Below are 21,448 nucleotides of genomic sequence, written 5' to 3' on the forward strand. Positions count from 1 at the left end.
TTTCAGGTTAAAAGAGATAATATGAAACGGTGAGTGGCAAGATTTTAGTCAGAGTAAATTGTCATGGGTGAGACTGTAATTAATGTAGCTCTTTTTTCTTTCAATGGCCAACAGGCCCTGATTTTCCTGTATCGAGGAAAGCAGTCGTAGTTGGAAGAGTCATTTCCAGCTGAAAAATTAACTCCAGCACCCCCGGGGCCCGGGCCCAGCAACCACAGAACCGGTGCGTTGTGGTTCCTCCCAGCTGCCTTCAAGCAGACTGTCCCTGACACAGGCTCAGTCAGTCAATGGTCATTCAGGAAACAGTTCCTGGAAGGGGACTCTTGGAAACAACGTTGTGCACTTTATATCCCTTTCAGACAGAGGGAAAGAAAAACGACATTTATCGAGCCCATCTCTACAGCACACACTGTGGCAGATGAGCAGTTTGTGGTATTTCGTTTCATTCTCACAACTCCCCCGTGAGGTAGACACTGCTGTTCCTATTGAACAGGCAGGAAGCTGGAGGCCTTGGGGCGAGGACATCTCATCCAAGGTCATACCGTGAATACGTGGAGGGAGATTCCACCTTCAAAGTTGAGTTAAAGACTCAACACTCACCCAGCTTGCACCTAATGCCCTCTGCATAGAGAGACCTCTACGCCAAAGTGAGCAACAAATCCCACATCAGGGACATTGACCCTTGCTAAGGGAACAGCTCAGGTCATGGTTCCCATTAGAATGACACAGGGCTCTTCGGTGGTGTGCTGGGAAGCGTTTAACAACAGGCTCTCTGGAAGGTGGGGGGTGGGGGTGGACTCTGGGTTCTGTGTTACAAACACTCCTCCCGTGGCAGATTTCGAGCTATCAAGAGATGCAGGGCACCGGCAAGCCAGCTCCAGGGGGCACCGACTAGCACTCTTAGTGCTACCTGGCCAGCCCCAGGCCAGTCAATCTGGAATGCCTGGGGGTGGGGCCCAAATCTTGGTATTTTTTAAAAGTAGGACCAGGGGTCTAGGACTGTTGGACTCAAAGCTGCATATTCTACTCGGGAGGCTGAGACAGTAGGATTGCTTGAGCCCAGGAGTTTGAGGTTGCTGTGAGCTAGGCTGATGCCACGGCACTTGCCCCAGGCAAGAGAGTGAGACTCTGCCTCAAAAAAAAAAAAAAAAGCTGCATATTCAGGGGCCTATTGGCCTTTTTGGCTTTGTCCTGGTAGGAAAGCATTGGGCTCCCAAATTAGACACTGACCATCAGACCCACACTGGGGGTGTGGCCAGCCACCCAGTGTCCAACCCAGGCCTGGCAGCAGCAGTATCCACATCCCATCGCCATTCTCCACAGGTGATTTAGCACACGGGCAGATGCCTTTGCCCCGGTCCTAGGTCCCAGCGATTCAAGCAGAGGACCCAAGACGCACACACCCCATCCGAAGGGGACAGTGGCTGCTCGGTTGGGGCTGGCTGCCAGCACGAGGATGAGGATGCCGCCAGCACGGTCAGCCACATCTTCCAGAGCTTCCAGACAGGACACAAATGTAGATTTTTGTGTGAACTCTTCCTGTTTTGGCAACTAATTCAAGTTCTAAAAGTCACAGGCCAAACAAAATAATCCCCCTCTGCAATGCCTGTGTCTAGATCCTTGGGGAGGTCCCCCGCCCCAGGACCTGCGAAGAAATGGGGCTCCTCTTCAGGAGTTCGGTGGAATGCAGACTGAGCCAAGGTCTGAGAATGGTGGGGTTCCCAGCAAGGATGCCAGGGACCTGCAGCTCCACATGGATTAGCACCTCTCTCCCACCCTATCCCCAGGGCTCACACCGTACAGAGATCCCACTGCCAGAGCAGCAGTGAGCAAGGGGAGGCAGCCTGCCCTGGGCCCCTGAAGCAGGCCTTCAGATGAGCACCCCGGTGCTCCTGTTAATGCCTTATTTGGGGGGAAATTCTGAAATACAAGTGAGGAGTGGGAAGACAGAAGGGGAGATTATTAAAAGGGCATTTCCAAGCCAGTTACTCCCAAGGGCCACCGGAGTGCCATAGGAACTCTGGGGACAGTGCAGAGCACCCCTCAGAGTTACCCCAACCAAGAGGCAAGAAGCTGGGGCATTTATCCACCACCTTGCCCGTCATCAGTGAGAGCTGCTTCTGGGACATTAACTTTATGGCACTTGTGGCTGGCCCCTAGCTCAGGACAAGCATCCTCCAAGACTAGAAGAGTTCTCACAGGTGTTTGCACTAAGCAGCCTTTGGGGCACACACAGCACAGGCTACAGAGGGGACCGGGAGCCAAAACACAGGCCAAAACCAGAAAGCTGGGAAGTAGCTCACCGTGGGAGACATGGAATAAGGCGACCATGACATCAAGGCTTAGGCAGCACAAGGTGGAGGGTGGAGAAAGAGCCAGTGCACAACAGAAGAGATGAGATCCGTGGGGTCAGGGGTCACGGCCTCCCCATTCTGCCAGCCGGTGGAGCTCAGCCTCTGATTTCTGGCCCTGCCCTTCTCTGGCTCCTAGGTGGACTTCCAGGTGGCCCAGGACCCAGCACCTGAGAGAGGGGTCCTGTAAAAAGTACGGCCCGGGAAACATTGCCAAGCAGCCGAATGTGCCTTTGGGGCCTCTCACTCTGCTTTCTTTTCCCCCTTTGGAAACTCCAGCCACTGCGCCCAGGGTGCTCCAGCTGGCACGGGGGCCGGGATGACCAGAGGGAACCACACAGGGTATCGGGAGCAGCAGGCAACCCTCGGAGAATGTGAGCACCTGTGTCAGTCCAGGCCTGAATCACAGGATGGAGCATGTAAGGATTTTATTAGGGGAAATGGCTGCACAGAAAGTAGGTGGAGAACTAGAGGAAGCTGGGAGAGCCCCGGAGACGATGCCGGGCTGACTAGGAAGGAGAGAAGCAAGGAGGGTGGGGTGGATGCGTCCTAGACACCGTGCAGCGGAGGGAGGCTCGGCAAGGCCCCGGGGAGTCCTCAAGCCAGAGTCAGCTCTTGAGCAACCCCTGTCTCTCAGGACAGGTGGGCCACTGAGTCTAGCTGGGAGCTGCCTGCGGGAAGCATGACCTCGGTGCGACAGCTGCCATTCATTGATCCATTTCAGAGCCCAGCAGGGAAGGCCTTTGGTCAATTACCCACCCCTCTTCCTGCTAGAGAATGTCCAGAGCTATTGGAAAGGGCACTGGATTTCCCACAATTTGGGGCAGTGAGAGCTCAAGTTATTTTAATTCAGAGTTGAAGAAGAAAAGATAATCTGGTGTATAAATATAAATGATTCATATTTCTACATTGTGAGGCAATGATTTTCCTTAACATTATATTTATGAATTCTCTTATAATAAGCATTCATTGCCTCTGTAAGCGGTGGTAGGAGGTATAGTAACTACTGGTGATGTGCACTCGATCCTGTTTATCGAGCAGGTACACACACACATACAGACACTGCTGCTGACAGCTCACAGCCTTGTTCTCTCCAGCCTGAATGGGAGCCCCTTTACCCTAGGTGTTTCCCCACCATCTACCTCTCTAGCGAATGGCCTGAGAGTAGAAAAGGGACTCTGCTCTAAGGTGGGGCCAGAGCTGTGGTGCAATTCAAGTTCTAGAGCCCCCCATGGGGTCAGACAGGCCACATCCTTGCTCACTCCTTCCCTGCCCGATCCCACAATCAATCCCTTGCACAGGAATCCGTGGCTTGCTCTGCTTTTAGGCATTCCAACCTAGGACAGGGCATTCTTTTTTTTTAATTCTTGCCTAGACTCTACTGAGGCATTTTTCTCAGGTTTATAGCCCTTGGCCTGCTGGACAATTTATTTGTGCTACAAAGCAACTCTTTTAATTTCCAGGTTCCTATGCTTACTTCTTGAAATAAAAGATGACTTTAGGAGTGGCAAATTCAAATTCTCCTGGGACAAGGCAGTTAATATCAATATATAAAACCAACCTGTGGGCCAGGCGCAGTGGCTCATGCCTGTAATCCCAGCATTTTGGGAGGCTGAGGTGGGAGGATCACTTGAGACCAGGCTGGGCAACACAGCAAGACCCTGTCTCTACAAAAATAATTTTTTTCATTAGACAGGTGGTGTGGGTGGCATGTGCTAGTAGTCCTTGCTACTCAGGAGGCAGAGGCGGAGGATCGCTTGAGCCCAGGAGTTAGAGATCACAGTGAGCTGTCATCACGCCACTAGGGCACTCCAGCACGGATGTCAGAGCAAGGCCCTATCTCTAAAAAAAAGGGAGGCAACTGGTGGGGGCCAAGTAAAGTGAGTAAAATGACTTCATCTAAAAGGAGTGGCACTGGCAGGTGCCACACGGGAGTGTGGACTACAATTATTAGATCTTCTCGATATTTAGGACATTCTAAAAATTCAGATTTTTCTAAAAACCCTATACAAGCCAAGCAAAACATGTTTGTGACTGCATTTGGCCCATGGCTGTCATTTCAAGTCTTTCGTCTCCTTGAACAAGTTGGGAAAAGGGAAAAATTCCCTTCGCCACTGACTCTCGCATGCACGCTGATAAAGGGGCCATTCCTTTGCCGCTGTCTCCTTCTCTGAACCCAAACCTGATTGGAAACCTCGACAAGAAATCCAATAGGACCCTGATCCACATGAGGAGAATTCAAAACCCAAACTCCGCCTGCTCTTTTGAGGCAGACTTTGGGGGACCCACTGGCTCCAGAGGCGTGCTGCTTTCGAAGCACACTATGTGTCCCCTACCTACAGCGAAATACTTCTAGGTTGTTCTGTGCCCAGAACTCAGCACTTGTTCCAGATCCGGTTTTGGGGTGCTCACATCTGCCTCCTGAGGTGGTTGGAGAGTTAAGTGAGGTGCTGCAGAGGAAGAGCTGAGCACAGGGCCCCACGGCCAGTGGGAGTGGGAGGGCTGGGCGCGCCCCAAGGCCTGGTGCAGTTCTCCGGCAGCAAGTGGGGTAGGGGGCTGTGATTAACCAGGACACTCTTTCCTTGAGCAATCCAGCTCATCTGTTCATTTGAAAAGTGTTCATGAGCACGTTCCACACTGGGAACATATTTGAGTGCAGACCTGAAAGAAGAAGAGAGTGAGGCACCATGACCCTCTGGGGAAGGAAAGGCATTTCGGGTGGCAGGAATAGCTGTGGGAAGACACAGAGGCGAAGAGCAAGCGTGGCGCGCTCCTGAACAACGAGGAGACCAGGGGACTGAGGGATGCGAGCAGGGGAGAGACAGAAGGAGCAGAAGGAAGAGAGCACGTGGGACCTTGTACATGGCAGAGTAGGAATTTTGCCTCTGACTGTGAGTGAAGTGGGAGGCAGAGTTGTGGCATATTTAATTGGCATTCTAGCAGCACCGTGCTGGCCCCTGCGGGAAGAATAGATGAAGGGGGCCAAGTTTAAGCAGGAAGGTCTGCTAGGCAGCCATTGAAAAATTCAGGGGAGATACGGTGGCCTGCGCTCACAAGTGGCCTTGCTGGCAGTGAGAGCTGGCTGCATTCCGGAGATGGATCCAATGGAGAGCGCGTGATTTGCTGACAGATGAACACAGGGAGTGAAAGAATGGGAGAGGTCAAAATGACTCCATGGTTTTTCGCCTGAGAAACTGGAAAGATGGAGTTTCTATTCATTAAGATGGATAGAGGGGAAGAAATTATTTTGAGGGTATGAATATCAGTTCAATTTTAGACATGACTATTATACATCTCAACTAAAGATCTACAGTATCTTGAGATGTATAATATATATCGAGATTTTATACATTACAATATAATAAATATACACAAAATATTACACACGTATGACATCTCAATTACACATTACAACTGAAGTCCTCCCGTTGACAGTTGGATATAAGAGATTGGAATTGAGGGGAAGCCCTGGCTAGAGACAGGTATGTTTTCAATCCATCAGGATGGAGCTGGGATCTGCAGCCATGGGACTGAATGGAATCACCTGGAGAGTAAATGCGGAAAGAAAACTAAAGGTCCAAGAACAGAGGCCAAACGTACTGTCACAGGGTGGCTTCAGGAGGTCATTAAAATACCAGTTTACAAAAGTAGTCGTCCTTCTTAACAAACCTACAGCCAGAAAGGCAAAAGAATTAATCAAGGAAACAGCCCCCTCTTACACACACTCAAGCCATTCACTCACCTCCCAGAAAGGAGAGTTGAGAAATTCGGTCTTGAAGAACATATGCACAATGTTCCTTTTTTCTCTCTCAATATTTATTTCATGATTTTACCTCAGCCATGAACTTCACAGTCCTATTCATGACTGCTACATTTCACTCACTGCCAAGCAGACATTCTTAGATGGCCACTGTTCAGCCTTAGAAGGTATCTGTAAATTCTGTAGGATCATATTTCATCATTTGAGGTTCTGCAAGAAGAGCTCTCTTGTTGTAGATGCACTTGGGTCACCTGGAGACTCCTCAAGGTTGCCTTATAGAGCTGTGAGACGGGTTGAGTTGTACCAACAGAATAAATGTTGTGAATTTAACTCATCTCTAATGAATGATATCAGTTAGCATTTGAAACAATATTGCTGCAAAACAAAACACCCAAAAATCAGTGCCCACAACAATAAACATTTCTTTCTAGCTTGCATATGCATGGCTGGCTGGGGTTTGGCTGGGGTTTGGCTCATCTTGGCTGGGCTTTGTGCTGGGCCTGACTCCGGGGTGCAGGTTTGGTTCTGGTCTGTTCATCTCAACCCTAACCCTATCTGGGACATGTTCTCACAACGGCAATAGAAGCCCAAGAAGACAGACTCAGTCACACAAGTACATTTCCAGTGTTTGCTTACGTCATGTTCATTAAACAGCCCGCTGGCCAAAGCAGGTCACAAGGACAGACTCAACATCATTGAGGCAGGAAAATATTCTCCACCTCTGATCAGAAGGAAAAGGACATAAATACAGAGAGGGGTAAAAAAAAATTGGGAAGAATTCTGCAATTCACAATATGGACTTTTTTGCCTCTACTCTGTATAGCAATGCCAGGTAGTAGCACATTTCTCAGTCAAACATATGTAAGCACGCGTCCATATATTTTCTAAGTAACAACAAGATGGAATATAGCCTGGGACCTCTGTTTTTTGGAGGCAGAGCCTTTGCCTTGGACCTGACTTGCTAAAGCAACAAAACATTTGTGAGATTGAAAAATGGTTCCAGATGGGCAAACTAGATTCAGAGAGTTAGAGCAGCAGTCCCCGACCTTTCTGACACCAGGGACTGGTTTCATGGAAAACAATTTTTCCACGGACCCAGGGAGCCTCGGGGATGGCTTCAGAATGATTTTGCAGACGCTCCCTAGTGCTAGCATCACCACCTCAGATCATTAGGCATTAGGTTCTCATAAGGAAAGCACAACCTAGATCCCTCACATGTGCAGTTTACAATAGGGTTCACGCTCCTATGAGAATCTTATATCCCCGCTGATCTGACAGGAGGCGGAGCTCAGGCGGTGACGCCAGCCACGGGGAGCAGCTGTAAATGCAGATGAAGCTTCACTGGCTCACCCACCACTCACTTCCTGCTGTGCAGCCTGATTCCTAACAGGCCACAGACTGGTACCAGTCCATGGCCCCAGGGCTGAACGCCACAGAGCTAGATGACTTTCAAAGGGGAGAGTTAGATCTCTGCAGTGTGCCGTAGAGCAGTCTGGGATAAGTGAAATAGGAAAACCGCTAAAGGGATCCTTTTCTTTTTGTTAATATAATTTTTCTCACCCAGGTTTTACAAATAGAGGTCATAACGAAATTGGCTCTGGACAATTCACACCCAAGTGTTTTGCTGATTTGACCCTGTAACCACAGGATTAGCAAGACCCATTTACTCCGGCTAGTTCTGCAAATCCTTCCGGTTTCATAATTCAATCAAAGATAATAATAAATGGAATGAGAGGCTGCTCACAGGAGAGCCAAATGCAAAAAAGAAACAAAAATAAGGGGAACCAAAGACTTAAATTTTATGTATGTCTTGAATTGGCTTGGCAGGGAACCAACTGGAAAAAATCCATCCCCTCCTAGCTGCACGTTTCCACATCACAAAAGCATTGAGGGGTCTGGTCCAGTTCCGCAGCTTCTCCTCACAAAAAAGGGAAAGCCTGGATACGAAAGGTAAGTTCCAGACAGAGCTATACAGGAGAACTAGTTGGTGGCTTTCCAGACTCAGGGATATGTTGTACCTTCCTCAAAAGTCTCCCAGGAACCCGCCAGTTAATAATTCAGAAGAAAATAACATTGTTCATATCAAGGTCTCCTGTCAAGTGTAACAATTAAGAGCATGTACTTTGGAGAAATCTGGGTTCAAATCCTGAAATTATTACTCATCAGCTGTGCGACCTTGGGCACATTACTTACCCTCTCTGAGCTCCAGTTTTCTCATCTGCACAATGTGGAAAATAATGACGCTTGCCTCTTAGGGTTGTGGTACAGATTAAAGGAATAGTGCAATAACAGTGTTTATAGAATGTCTGGCACGTCCTAAAGGCTTGAAAAGTGGAAGTTATCACTAGGAGGTCTAAGGGAAGCTTGTGCAATTACAGGTACTAATGTCCAACAATCTCTCTAATTTCAATCTCCCTGCTTATTAGAACTAAAAGTGGCCGGGCGCAGTGGCTCACGCCTGTAATCCTAGCACTCTGGGAGGCCAAGGCGGGCGGATCGTTCTGAGCTCAGGAGTTCGAGACCAGCCTGAGCAAGAGTGAGACCCCATCTCTACCAAAAAATGGAAAGAAATTAATTGGACAGCTAAAAATATATGTAGAAAAAATTAGCCGGGCATGGTGGCACGTGCCTGTGGTCCCAGCTACTCTGGAGGCTGAGGCAGGGGGATAGCTTGAGCCCAGGAGTTTGAGGTTGCTGTGAGCTAGGCTGACGCCACGGCACTCGCCCCAGGTAAGAAAGTGAGACTCTGTCTCAAAAAAGAAAAAAAAGAACTAAAAGTAACAAAGTATTTATCATCTTCATAAATGCCAAAGACATGCATGTGATCCATTCAACCTATCTGTGGGAACTTAACCTCATCTGTATGAAGAAAGCTCCCGAGGCTGGCAGAAGCAGCGCACCTGCAACCAGGTAGGCCAGGAGCCCAGACACCAAGCTGGACACCAATGGACCTGGACGAAAGGGGCCCTTGCCCTAGGCTTCCCGCACACTTCAAAGAATCCCTCTGGCCCTTCGCTGGCCACTCCAATCCCCCCACCAGGGAGCGATGAATCCACTAGCTCAGGGCGGCCCGCCAGGAGCCCAGCTCCTCTTTTCTAGACCACACCCCAGGTACCTGGACCCTCAGGTTTCCTTGCCCAGGGGGCCCCAAACCTACTTTCAGGGCATGAGGGGCCTGTTTCCCTGATCCACCCTCCCATGATGGCCTGTATTTCTGGGGTATACACTTCGAAACCCAAGAAGTGGCCAAGAAGTGGCTGTTTGCAGTGTACGTGGATAGATCTCAGAGGCGCTGGCTGGGGTGTTCTCGTGCGTATGTTTGAAGCCCCCTGCGGTATGCAACAGAGCTACGGTGTGAAGCCAGGCAGAGTCTGGGTTGAGGCCTGAGGGCTGGTACTCCCCACTTAGGAAACTCCCAGGAACCCAAGAAATTCAAATTCAAATCTAGCTTTCCAGGTCATTACGAATATTTGCCAAGATGTCAGGGTGAGATATTTATTTAACAATTAGTTTGCTTTGTTTATAAATTGTAACCATTTAGGCATATGGTAGGTGGACCTCCACCTGTGCTCTTGCTTTGAGCCCTACAAAAGTTAGGGACAGGCCTGTCACCTAGCAAACCCCAGAGTTTCCAGAATCCCTGGGCTTGTACTCTACTCTACAGACCAGGAGACTGTGGCAGATTTATTTCCCCTCCCATACGCTCTTCCAGAACCTTGCCACTCTCCCATCAAGAGATGGAGTCCATGTCCCCTGCGCTGGAACCTGGGCAGGCCTTTGTGACTGCCTTGGCTGGTAGAGTATGCGGCAGGGATGCCACGTGACTCCCACTAGATCATGAATAGCAGCAGAGGGTTGGCTCTCTCCTCCTGCGGACGTGCTCCTCGGGAGCCCTCAGCTGCCACCTAAGAACTCCCACTGCCCTGAAATTGACATGCTAGAGAGAGCACGTGGAGATAGAGGTGTTCATGGAAAAGATCCCCCCTTACAGAACCACTACCTAAGAGAGATCTGCAAAGGGAGGGGCCAGCGCCAAAGCTAAAGGGCCCAGACTCAGTTTTTGTATGTACCGAGACAGAAAGATTGACTCTGAAAGAATTGTCCCGAAGCTCCTCAATGGCCGCTGGTTCTCCATTCGAGGGGGTGAGGCAGAGTCTATGAAAAGGATCTGTTCTCCCTGCTTCCCACGGCAGCTGATTGCTGCGATAGCCAATCGGCTACTAACAGGCACCGCTCTCCGTGAATCAAGCGCAAGGACCCCGCGTGGCTCCCACACTGTGCTCAGCAGGCTCCCGGGTCATGTAGCTTCAGCGGATTTCTCCAGCAGTGAATACTACCACCCTGGGTCCCAGACCAGCCCCAGACCACAAGCCGTACACGAGGGCTGGCCTGCTGAGTCCTCGAGAGTCTCGGGCCTGGTCACGCTAGTCCGTGGGCCACTCATGCACGAAGGAGCCCCGGATCAAAGCCCAGGCCCCTCCTAGATTCACGGAGGCTATATGAAAATACCGGCCAAAGCTTTCAACACTCTCACAAGTCAAGCGTGTGTGGGTCATAGTTGGGGGGAAATGAAAAAAAAACCATTTATATCTTGTTTTCCTTTATGCCATTTTTCACAGGGCACATCAGTTCAGCCATCACTGTGCACTTTGGGCTAGGAATTGTGTGGACTCAGGCACAAATCACAGATGCAAGTGCCCACCAGGGCCTTGTCAGAGATGGGGATGACGCCTGCAGCGGGCAGGAAGTTGCTGGTGACGAACTGGAACACAGGCACCCACGAAGGGGGACATGGCCAGCTGGTTGCTGCCAAGTGGTAATGTCAGCCAGCTTTGCCAGGTTTTCATATTTTTTCTCCCAAGAAACCAGAAATTCACATTTTTGCATAAAAGTGCCCTATTTTTAAAATATAGGCAACCTGAGAGAAACAGTGGGTGCCATAGCCAAGTCCCTAGGGCCTTACCACTTCAGTGTGTGCAAGCTGACTTCCAGCTGCCAGTAATTGTACTCTGGGCCTGGGGGTTTCTTGAAAGCACTAGAAGTCCTCTCTGCCTGCACACAGAGGCTGGAATGGCCAGAGCTTGAATGTTTTCCAGGAGTAACCCTCAGTACCTGACAGGACTGGGTATATAAACGCCCCAGCTCCCTCCCCACACTGGGATGACACCGAGAACCCTGTGTTCTGCAATGTTTCCCAGACTTTCCACCAGGATCAAGCACCACTGCTAACAAGTTTGATCATCAGCCCTTAACTGTTTTCTGTCCTCTCCCTCTCTCACACCCCTATGTCCCAACTGGCACTTCCTGAGATCACCCCATGTAAGCTGTATGTATTTGAATCCTTGTCACAGAATCCAATTCTAAAAGTTTTAAATGCACAGAGCCACTGTATAGGGTGGTTTAACAGGTCCGCTTTGCAAGGGCACTCATGAGGGGTTACATGGAGGCTAAAATCCAGCCAAGGCTTCTGCCCACAAACCCCGCCCCTTAGCAGCAGGCTCAGTGAGAGTGGCATCGGCTGGAAGATAAGCACCTTTCTGGAGTTCACGTGTAGATGTTGGTTGTGCTGCCAGAGCCCTGAAAACACATCTGAGGTGGGATTTGGCTTGTGGGTCACCAGTCTGTACCTTCTGATCTAGAGCTGGCAGAGTCTGCACCTTCCCACCAGGCCCGGCACTGGACACCAGAGCCCATCCTGCCTCCTGCCCCACGAGGGCAGGTGTCTTCCAGAGTTCTCTTATCTTCTCCACCATCTCCTATCAAAATTCCATCTGAGGAAAGCAGCAAATTAATTGTTTTACACTTAGGTTTTATATGATGAACCATAGCTAAAAGTACTGCCCAATTGAAGGGTATCTGTGTTTTTTGCAAATCAAAAACTCAACACAAAATGTTCCTGTATTCATTCATACAGCAAATATTTAATTGGCACCAGGCACTGTTCTGCATGCTTGGGAACACACGAGTGAACAGACAGATAAGGATCCTGTTCTCATGCCACTTACCCTCCAGGTAGGAAAGACAGTCGATAAGCAATAAGCATAATTCATTTTAAACAACTTTACTGAGATATAATTCACATACTGGGAAACTCATCCATGTAAAATATACATTTCAATGGTTTTTATTATATGCAGAGTTGTGCAATCATTATTTCCATCCCCTTAAGAAGAAACCACTTACATCCTAGTCATCATTTCCCAGTCCCTACCCCCTCCCCTCAGCTCTGGCTACCACTAATCTGCTTTCTGTCTTTACAGATTTGCCTTTTCTGGACATTTCGTATAAGTGAAATCATACATATGTGGTATTTTGCGTTTGGCTTCTTTCACTGAGCATAATACTTTCAAGGTTCATCCATGTGTGGCATTTATCATTCATTCTTTTTTATTGCCAAATAATATCCCATTGTATAGATATATCATATTTTATTTTTTCATTCGTCAGTTGGTGGACATTTGAGTTGTTTATACCTTGTTGCTATTATGAAGAGTGCTATTATGAACATTCAAGGTATAAGTTTTTGTTTGATTACCTGTTTTCCATCTTTTCTGGGAATATACCCAGGTATGGAATTGCTGGATCACATGGTAACCCTGTGCTTAACTTTTAAGGAACTGCCAAACTGATTTCCACAGTAACTGCACCATTTTATGTTCTCACCAGCAATGTATGAGGGTTCCTATTTTTCTACATCCTCACCAACACTTGTTATTTTCCATTTTTTAAATTTGTTATAGTCATCTTAGTGGGTACGAAATGGTATCTCAATGGAATTTTAATTTGCATTTCTCTAATGACTAATGATTTGAACATCTTTTCATGTGCTTATTTGGTCATTTGTATATTTTCTTTGAAGAAATGACTATTCAAGTCCTTTGCCTATTTTTAATTGGATTGTCTGTCTTTTTGTTGTTGAGTTGTAACTGTTCTTTCTATGTTCTAGAGAATAAACCTTTATTAGACATATGATCTACAAATATTTTCTCTCATCCTGTGGGTTGGCTTTTCATTTTCTCAATGATATGGTTTGCAGTACAAAAGTTTTCCAATTTTAATGAAGTCCAATTCATCTATATTTTCTTTTGTCAGTTGTGCCTGTGGTATTATACATAAGAAAGCTTTGCCTAACTCAGAGTCACAAAGATTTATTTTTTTTCTAAGAATCTTATAATTTTGGCTCTTACATTTGGGTCTATGGTGCATTTTAAGTTCATTTTCATACACAGTGTGAGGTAGGGGTCTAACTTCATTCTTTTGCACGTGGATATCCAGTTTTCCTAGCACCAAAGCTTTTTCTTCCATCATCGAATTGTTTGGATAACCTTGTTGAAAATCAATTGAACATAAATTTAATGGCTTATTTCTGGAATTTCAGTTCTATTTCATTGATCTATATGTTTATCTTTATGTCAGCAACATACTCTCTTGATTACTATAGTTTTATAAGCTTTGAAATTTGGAAGTCTGAGTTCTGCAACTCTGTTCTTCTTTTTCAAGCTTGTTTTGGCTATTCTGGGTCCCTTGAATTTCCACATGAATTTTAAAACTGCCTGTCAATTTCTTTAAAAAAAAGAAAAGGCAGCTGTAATTCTGATAGAAATTGTATTGAGCCTGTAGATCAATTTGGGAAGTATTGCCATCTTAACAAAATTAAATCTTCCAACACATGAACATGGGATGTCTTTACATTTCATTTCTTTCAATGACATTTTCTAGTTTTCGGTATACAAGTCTTGTACTTCTTTTGTTAAATTTATTTTTGAGTACTTATTCTTTTTTATGCTATTATAAATAGAATTGTTTTCTTATTTTCATTTTTGGATTGTTCAATATAATAATTTGTATTGAACAAATTGTCTCGTATCCTGCAACCTTGCTGAACTCGTTTATTATTTTTAATAGTTCTTTAGTGGATTTCTTAGGATTTTCTACATATTATATCATCCGCAAATAGAGATAGTTTTTCTTCTTCCTTTCAAATCTGGATGCCTTTTATTTCTTTTCCTTGCCTAATTTCTCTGGGAAACATAATTTTCAATAAGTAAATTACACAGTGTGTTAGAAAGTGATAAGTGAAATAAGGAAAAGAAAAAGTGATCTAGGTAAGTGGGATTGGGAGTCCTGGGGGTTAGAGTTGTAATTTTAATTTCTCCTTAATGAGGAAGTAACATTTGATGAAAGACCTAAAGGAGGGGAAGGACTTGAACATGTTGAACATCCAGGCAGTAGGAATAGACAGGGCAAAGAGCCACTGTAAGAAAGTGAGAGATAGGCAGGTTCTCCGAGAACAGCCAGGGGCCACTGCGGCTGGAGCAGAGTAAGCAAGGATATCTCTTGTACAGTCTTGGGATTGGAGGGTCTGGGGCAGAGGAGTGGTGTAACCTGACTTAGGGTTTTGAAAGGATCACTGTGAGTGGGGCACAGTGGCTCATGCCTGTAATCCTAGCACCCTGGGAGTCCGAAGCAGGAGGATTGCTTGAGCTCAGGAGTTCCAGGCCACCCTGAGCAAGAGCAAGATTCTGTCTCTACAAAAAATAGAAAAATTATCCAGGCGTGGTGGTGTGTGCCTGTAGTCCCAGCTACTCGGGAGGCTGAGGCAGGAGGATCACTTGAGCCCAGGAGTTTGAGGCTGCAGTGAGCTATGATGTCACTGCACTCTACCCAGGGTGACAGAGCAAGACTCTGTCTCAAAAAAAAAAAAAAAAAAAAGAGAGAAAAGAAAAAAAGAAAGAATCACTGTGGTTGCTGTGCAGAGAACAGACTGAAGAAGTAAAAGGAGAAGCCGAGAGACTAGCTAGTGGCTACTGTAGCAATCCTGGGAAAGATGATAGTGGTTTGGACCAGCGTAGTATCCATGGAGTTGGTGAGAAGAGATTGAATTCTGGATATACTTTGATAATAGAGTTGGCAGGATTTGTTAGCTGGTGAGATGGGAGTGTGAAAAGGAGTTAAGATGCATCCAAGGTTTTCAGCCTGAGAGATTGAAAGGCTGATGTTGCCATCAACTCCAGCTGCAGAAGGAGAAGGTTTTGAGGGGAAGATCAGGAGCTCACTCTTGGACATGTTGAATTTGGAATGTCTATTAGATATCCAAGTGGGCATCCAAGTGGGGAATGGGATAATATAAATCTAGTCTCAAGAGAGAAGACTGAACTGGAAATGGAAGCTGAGTCAGAAGCCGTGCAATGGACTGTGACCACCAAGGGAGGGAGCGCCCGTAGAGGAGAGATGAGGACCCTGAGACGTGGGACCTTCCAGGGGTGACAGATTGGGAAGAAGACAATGAAGCAAGAAATGAGGCTGAGATAGAACCGCTAGGGCAGTAGGAGGAAAACCCATAGAGTGCGATGACCTGAGACAAGTTAAGAAAGCGTGTTAAAGAGGCAGGGGTGAGCAAGTTCGTCACACAATTCTGAGTGGTCAGGAAAAACGAGGACGGACATCTCCCGGCTGGCGGATTGCCCAAGGAGTGAGGCTATCATTTCAGATATCGCAATGTAGAAAAGGCAGGTTTTTTTCTATATTCCTTTTTGTTGGGGGGGCGGGGGCAGTGCTCAGGTGCGCAGGGCTGGGGGGAATCATACAGAAGGTGCTGCCAGAGATAGTACCTGACCCCCTAGGGCGTGTTTAGTATCTATCGCTGCATAACAGATTACCCCAAAACTTAGCAGATTGAAACAACATTGATCATCTCACAGTCTCTAAAGATCAGAGACCTGGCTGTGGTTCAGCTGCCCCTCTGCTTCAGCATCTCTCCGGGCTGCAATCCAGGTGTGGAGCAGAGCCTCAGTCTTACTTCCAGGCTCGCCTGGGGCAGGATGAGCTTCCCAGCTCACTGGCGGGGGTGGCAGGACTCAGTCCCGACCGCGTGGGCCTCTGCTTGGGGCGGCTGTAAGCACAGCAGCTGGCTTCTTCAGAGCAAGCAAACAGGGGTGCTAGAGAAAATACCAGCAAGAAACAGAGAGCCAGCGAGATGAAGTCGCAGGTTTTTTGTTACTTAATCATGGAAGTGACATGCCAGCATTTTTGCCATATTTTATTAGAATTAAGTCACTAGGTCCGGCCCACACTCAGGGGGAGGGACCACATGGGGGCCCGAGCACCGAGATTCTGGGGTCGTTAGAAGCTGTCCCCCACATTCAGGTCCAGTGCTATAAAACAGGTGAAAAACAGCTAACACCACAGTGACCGGCATTTGGCCAGACCACAGTAATCATTAATCACAAAAAACAAGTAAAAAATTCTACTCAGGAAATGAACTCATTGATGAGGCTCTTTAACAAAACGTTTTCAATGTAAATCCTGGCCTTAATGTGCCAAAAAAAAAAAAAAAAACTTTCTAGAAAATCATATCTATCATATCCATTGTTTTATTTAACTTAGAGCCTTGATGTTAGTTGTAAGCAGCATAACTAAATTGAAAACTCTTTGAGTGCAAAAACTAAATCTTCTTACAGTATTCAGCTCCAGAACATCACCTCGCCTATGGTTGGCATATATAAATGGCACATTTTCCATGTGATAATTCTCAAAAAAACATAGAGGGGCAAATTATAGAAGAGTTAAATTGTGTCATCCCTGTAATTCAGGTTTTATAAGGTCAAATCACCTGTGTGGTTTGAGGCAAGTCACCCATCCTCTGTGTGCCTAAGTTGCCACACATATAAAATGCAAGTGTTAATGCCCACTCTAGACTGTCGTGCTGGTGAGACGGGACACTATATATATGTAAGAGTACTGAGCACACTCTCTGGTCATCTGGCACCTCTCAGTGCTCAATGAATAAGGGTTATCATCATTACTATTTTTATGAAAATAAACTATAGTAACTGACAGAATTTGTGTGGAATGTGCTGATTAAATGAACTAATATATGAAAATCACAGTATCGGGCTCATAGGAAGTATTCAACAGTGGGGATTATCATTATTACTATTAATATTATGGAGCAAACTATAATTACCAAAGGAATTTATGTGTGTACATTCTCATTTATTCTGTTAAATCATATGCATTCTACAGCACAGTCCTTAGGACACCTCCTCCTGGTATCCTTCCCGGGATGGCTGTATCCAGTTTCAGTGCCTCAAATATTTAATAAAACTATCATTTACCTGGCTACGTAGAATTTGCCATGCTGTGTGCCAATGTGCCCCAGGCTGGATATTCTATTCTCAGGCCTCTTCTTGCCACGTCCTATTTCCCACATTTGACTGTGCCACCTGGAGGGCTGGGTTGTGTGTTTCCCTCCTTTCGCGTGCCCCCCAGGACCTGGCAGTATGTTCCGTACTCAGTCCTGCTGCACTTGTTACACATGCCATGCAGCCCCGGACACAATACCTTGGGGACCTCTGCCCTGCTGTGCACAGCTGGGAAACGACTCCCGCCGCCTGGCCAGATGGTGACCAGCAAGGTGGGCGGAAGGCTGCAGGGAGGGCTGGAGGTGGAAGAAGAAACAAAAGCATGCAACTGCAAGGACAAAGGCAAGCTATTTGGATGTGTTCAATCTTACAGAGAGTGGCAGGCGCCATGGATAATGACTGCTCTCATTCCAGGGCCACCCGTGTGGTCATGCAGCTGAATGATGGAGATTCAGGTGTGGCTCTGTCCGGTCAGGCCACTCCATGAGATGTGGTCACTCCATGGTGAGAAGAGAATTTACAAATGAAGTTGATCCAAAGCTGGGGAAGGGTTTTGAGTCAGCCAGCACAGCTCTGTCAAGAGCTGTGTGGCTTTGGACTGTTAACTTAACCTCTCTGAGCTTCTCATTTGTGATAACTAACACTTATGGGACACCTCCTGTGCACAAAGCACTGTTCTTGGTATTTGCATATATTATTTAATATCACAATAACCCAAAAGGCAGGTACTATCATTGTACATATTTTACCCATGAGGAAACTGAGGTACCAGGAGGTGAGAAACCTACCCTTGTATAACTCAAAAGTGGTGCAGGCAGGATTTGAATCCTTAACACACTTACACCCATCACAGTCCTAACCTCACACAGGTCATTTGAAAATTAAACAAGACACTGTGTGGAAAAGTATAAAAAGGAAAAGCAGGGCCTGGCAAATAGTGATCCATAAATGGTAGCTCAAAGGCAAAAGAGGAAGATTGGGGAGAGTTGAGTGATTCAGCTTCAGCTGCTACCAAAGGGTTTGGGGTTCAGGGCATTGCTCTCAGTAGATGTTTTCACTTGTTTCATTTGTTGTTAAACATGCAACTTGGGAAGCTCTCCTGGACCACACAAATCTACTCAGGGAACACAGAACTTCCAGTGTTAGATAGTAGAAGGCAGTGAGAGAGGGCTCAGCCATTCTTTCAAATCCAATTTCAACGGGCACTGATTCAGTGCTTTCTGCCCGGCAGGCAACGTGCTGGGTCTTCGTCATCTGTTCGTCTCCTGTAATCCTCACAGTGCCCTGTGAACCAGGTGCTGTCATTCCCATGTGGCAGACAGAGAACATGGGGCACAGGGAGCCTAACATGGTTCATTCAGGATCTCTCAGCTGATAAGTGATGGAGTCGCTATTTGAACTCACATCCGTTTGCCCCAAAACAAGTGCCCTCACTTCTGCGCCTTGGGTATCTGCCTGGTTTCCAAGGCTTTTTTCTATAACACCCCAAATTGGGGCCTGAGTCATCTTGTCCTAAGAGATTGCCCACAAACTCAATTTGATCAAGACAAAATGAATATGCTTGGGGTCAAGTTTTGGAAATAGCTGCTTTGGAGCCTGCTCGCTGGAGCAAAGAGGAAAAGCATCCGTAATTTCACTAATAACTTTTTTTCTTATTCTGGTCCATTAGCAAATCCTCTGAAGTGACGTGGGAAGGAGAGCTCCCAGAAACATTCCATCCCCTTCTGTGGGTTTGCTCTACTCCAGGGCGGGATGGACATGCTGGAGAGGTTTCATGTCACAGCAGCTGTTATTGATGGTCCTACGATGCCCGGGCTCCACGTGAGCACTGTCTTTGGAAGAGGCTGCCCAAGGCAGGAGTCAGATGCTGCTTTGCTTCTAGGGAGGTGGAAATGGTTCCTTTCTGGGCAGAGAGTAGATGCAGAGGATCTTCTGGGGGGAATCTTAAAGCCAAAAAGCCTTTTGGAGAGATGGACCTTTCAGAGGAAGGCAGTGAAGACTTCATAACTCATGAGAATGGCCTCCCACAGACCCCTTTGGTGTGAAGGCGTCTCTGGGTGTGATCATCTCAGCCTCGGCAGGGTCTGCGTAGCCCTCAGGAGCACATCAAAAGAGGCCGGGGTAGGTTTGAACATTTGGAAACCGAGATAAGCATCAGAGGCAAACAGCCCAATGCTATTCTCTTCCTCTAGGGTCAGTTCTATTTTCAGAGCCCTCCAGGGTCCAGTGAATGACCTCTAACATCTCCAGAGAGGCCAAGACCATAAGGGCAAGTGGTCTGGCAAAGGCCATGAGCTGTCTCCAGGAGGCCTGGGCTGCATCTTGTCACTTTCACACAGCACTCGGGGTTAACGTTCCCATTTACTCAGGGAGGATTCTCCAAGGATAATGAGCACAATATGAAACAGAGCTCCCTCCAACTGTGCTTGAAGGGGCAAGAGCAATAACAGCACTCACTTGTGTTCCAGACTTCTCCAAGGAGGGCAGGAGTCCCAGCAGTTTCATTTCTTTTGCTCACTTTGGAGACATTTTTCCCAAAATCATTCTGTCCGGCCCATCTTCAGCCATGAACTGGCAGAACCTACAATGTTGGTTTTCTTGAACTTTAGAAATCCAGCTTCCTAATTTTTTCCAATTCCAAATATAAAACAAACCAAAAAAGTATTAAAATAATTTGGACTTCAAAGACGTTTTCTAATTCCTAGTGGCCACAGTGAAATTAAATAAGAATCAGCTCTCACGCGCACGCTCTCTCTCTCTCTCTCTCTCTCTCTCATTTTTCTCCCTCCTTTAAGGAGAAGAAAATAAAGCAAAGAGAGCGCAGAGCCCATGCAGCTCCAGGAAATGATTGCACGATGCTTATTTACCTCCTAACTAGCATTTGTAACTGACGATTAGTGGAGCAGACTCTTGTAATTACCCTCGTTGCCCCATTTGTGGCCGGCTATCTCTGTGAGGCCAGTAAATCTTGAAATTACAGGCTGACCACCCGGGAGTACTGAGACACAGTCAGCCACATCTCTCAAAGGCACTGCCCGGGGGGGGGGGGTTCCCACCCCCCTGAGAGCCAGGGAGAAGGCCCCGCCTGGGAGTGGTTCCCGGACCTCACAGTGGCTGCAAGGTAAATAGAGCCAGGGTGGCCCAGGGCGCCCTGCACTGCTGGTGAGCAGCTGGCCCAGACAGTGCCTGTTCCACCCCCCATCACCCCACCCAGCTTGGACTCCTCTGGTTAGGGCCCCAGAGATGGACGAGAAGACAGAAACAGGAACTGAGATAGGGGAATAAAAATGCCCTGAAAAGGGGATTTTGCCTCTTGAAATACTAGTCTGTTCTGTTGAGGAACGAAACACCTGCAGAGGACTTCTAGGGTGGTGCAGCATGACCTTTTATATACATGGAGACCATGACTGGACTTGAGATTTAACCACAATCTTGATCATCTCAATCATAGCTTTTAGAATGAGTGCTAAATGGACCTTTATAACATATGCCTATTCTAGACCTCTGAGAAGTATTGAAGTGTTTAGACTCAAATAGCAAATGTTGCTCAGGACGCCATCCGGGGCTGTTTTTGAAACGAGACGCTCAGCCCCCACTGACACCCTCACAAGGAAAAAGACATCACTAAGGACATTTTCCACTTTCTCTCTGCAAGTCCCTTAAAGGGAGGCTCTTTTTGTTATTTCCCCTATGGTCTGAGATTTTTTTTTTATTTCTGCATATTACGGGGGTACAAATGTTTAGGTTACATTGCCCTTCTACCCGCCTGCAGTCAGAGCTTCAAGCGTGTCCATCCCCCAGATGGTGCACATCGCACTCATTATGTTTGTATATACCCATCCTCCTTCCCCTCTCCCATCTGCCCGAGCCCGATAAATGTTATTCCTGTATGTGCACTTAGGTGTTGATCAGCGAAACCAATTTGCTGGTGAGTACATGTGGTGCTTATTTTTCCATTCTTGGGATACTTCACTTAGTAGAATGGGTTCCAGCTCTATCCAGGAAAATACAAGAGGTGCTAGATCACCATTGTTTCTGATAGCTGAATAGTACTCCGTGGTATACATATACCACATTTTATTAATCCACTCATGTATTGATGGGCACTTGGATTGTGGTCTGAGATCTTAAACACCACATTTAAATGCATTAAGACACAGCCTCTCCCAATACCAAGAGCCTATGACAATAAA

Source organism: Propithecus coquereli, unplaced genomic scaffold (assembly GCF_000956105.1).
Source record: "Propithecus coquereli isolate 6110/MARCELLA unplaced genomic scaffold, Pcoq_1.0 Scaffold147, whole genome shotgun sequence".
Lineage (NCBI taxonomy): Eukaryota > Metazoa > Chordata > Mammalia > Primates > Indriidae > Propithecus > Propithecus coquereli.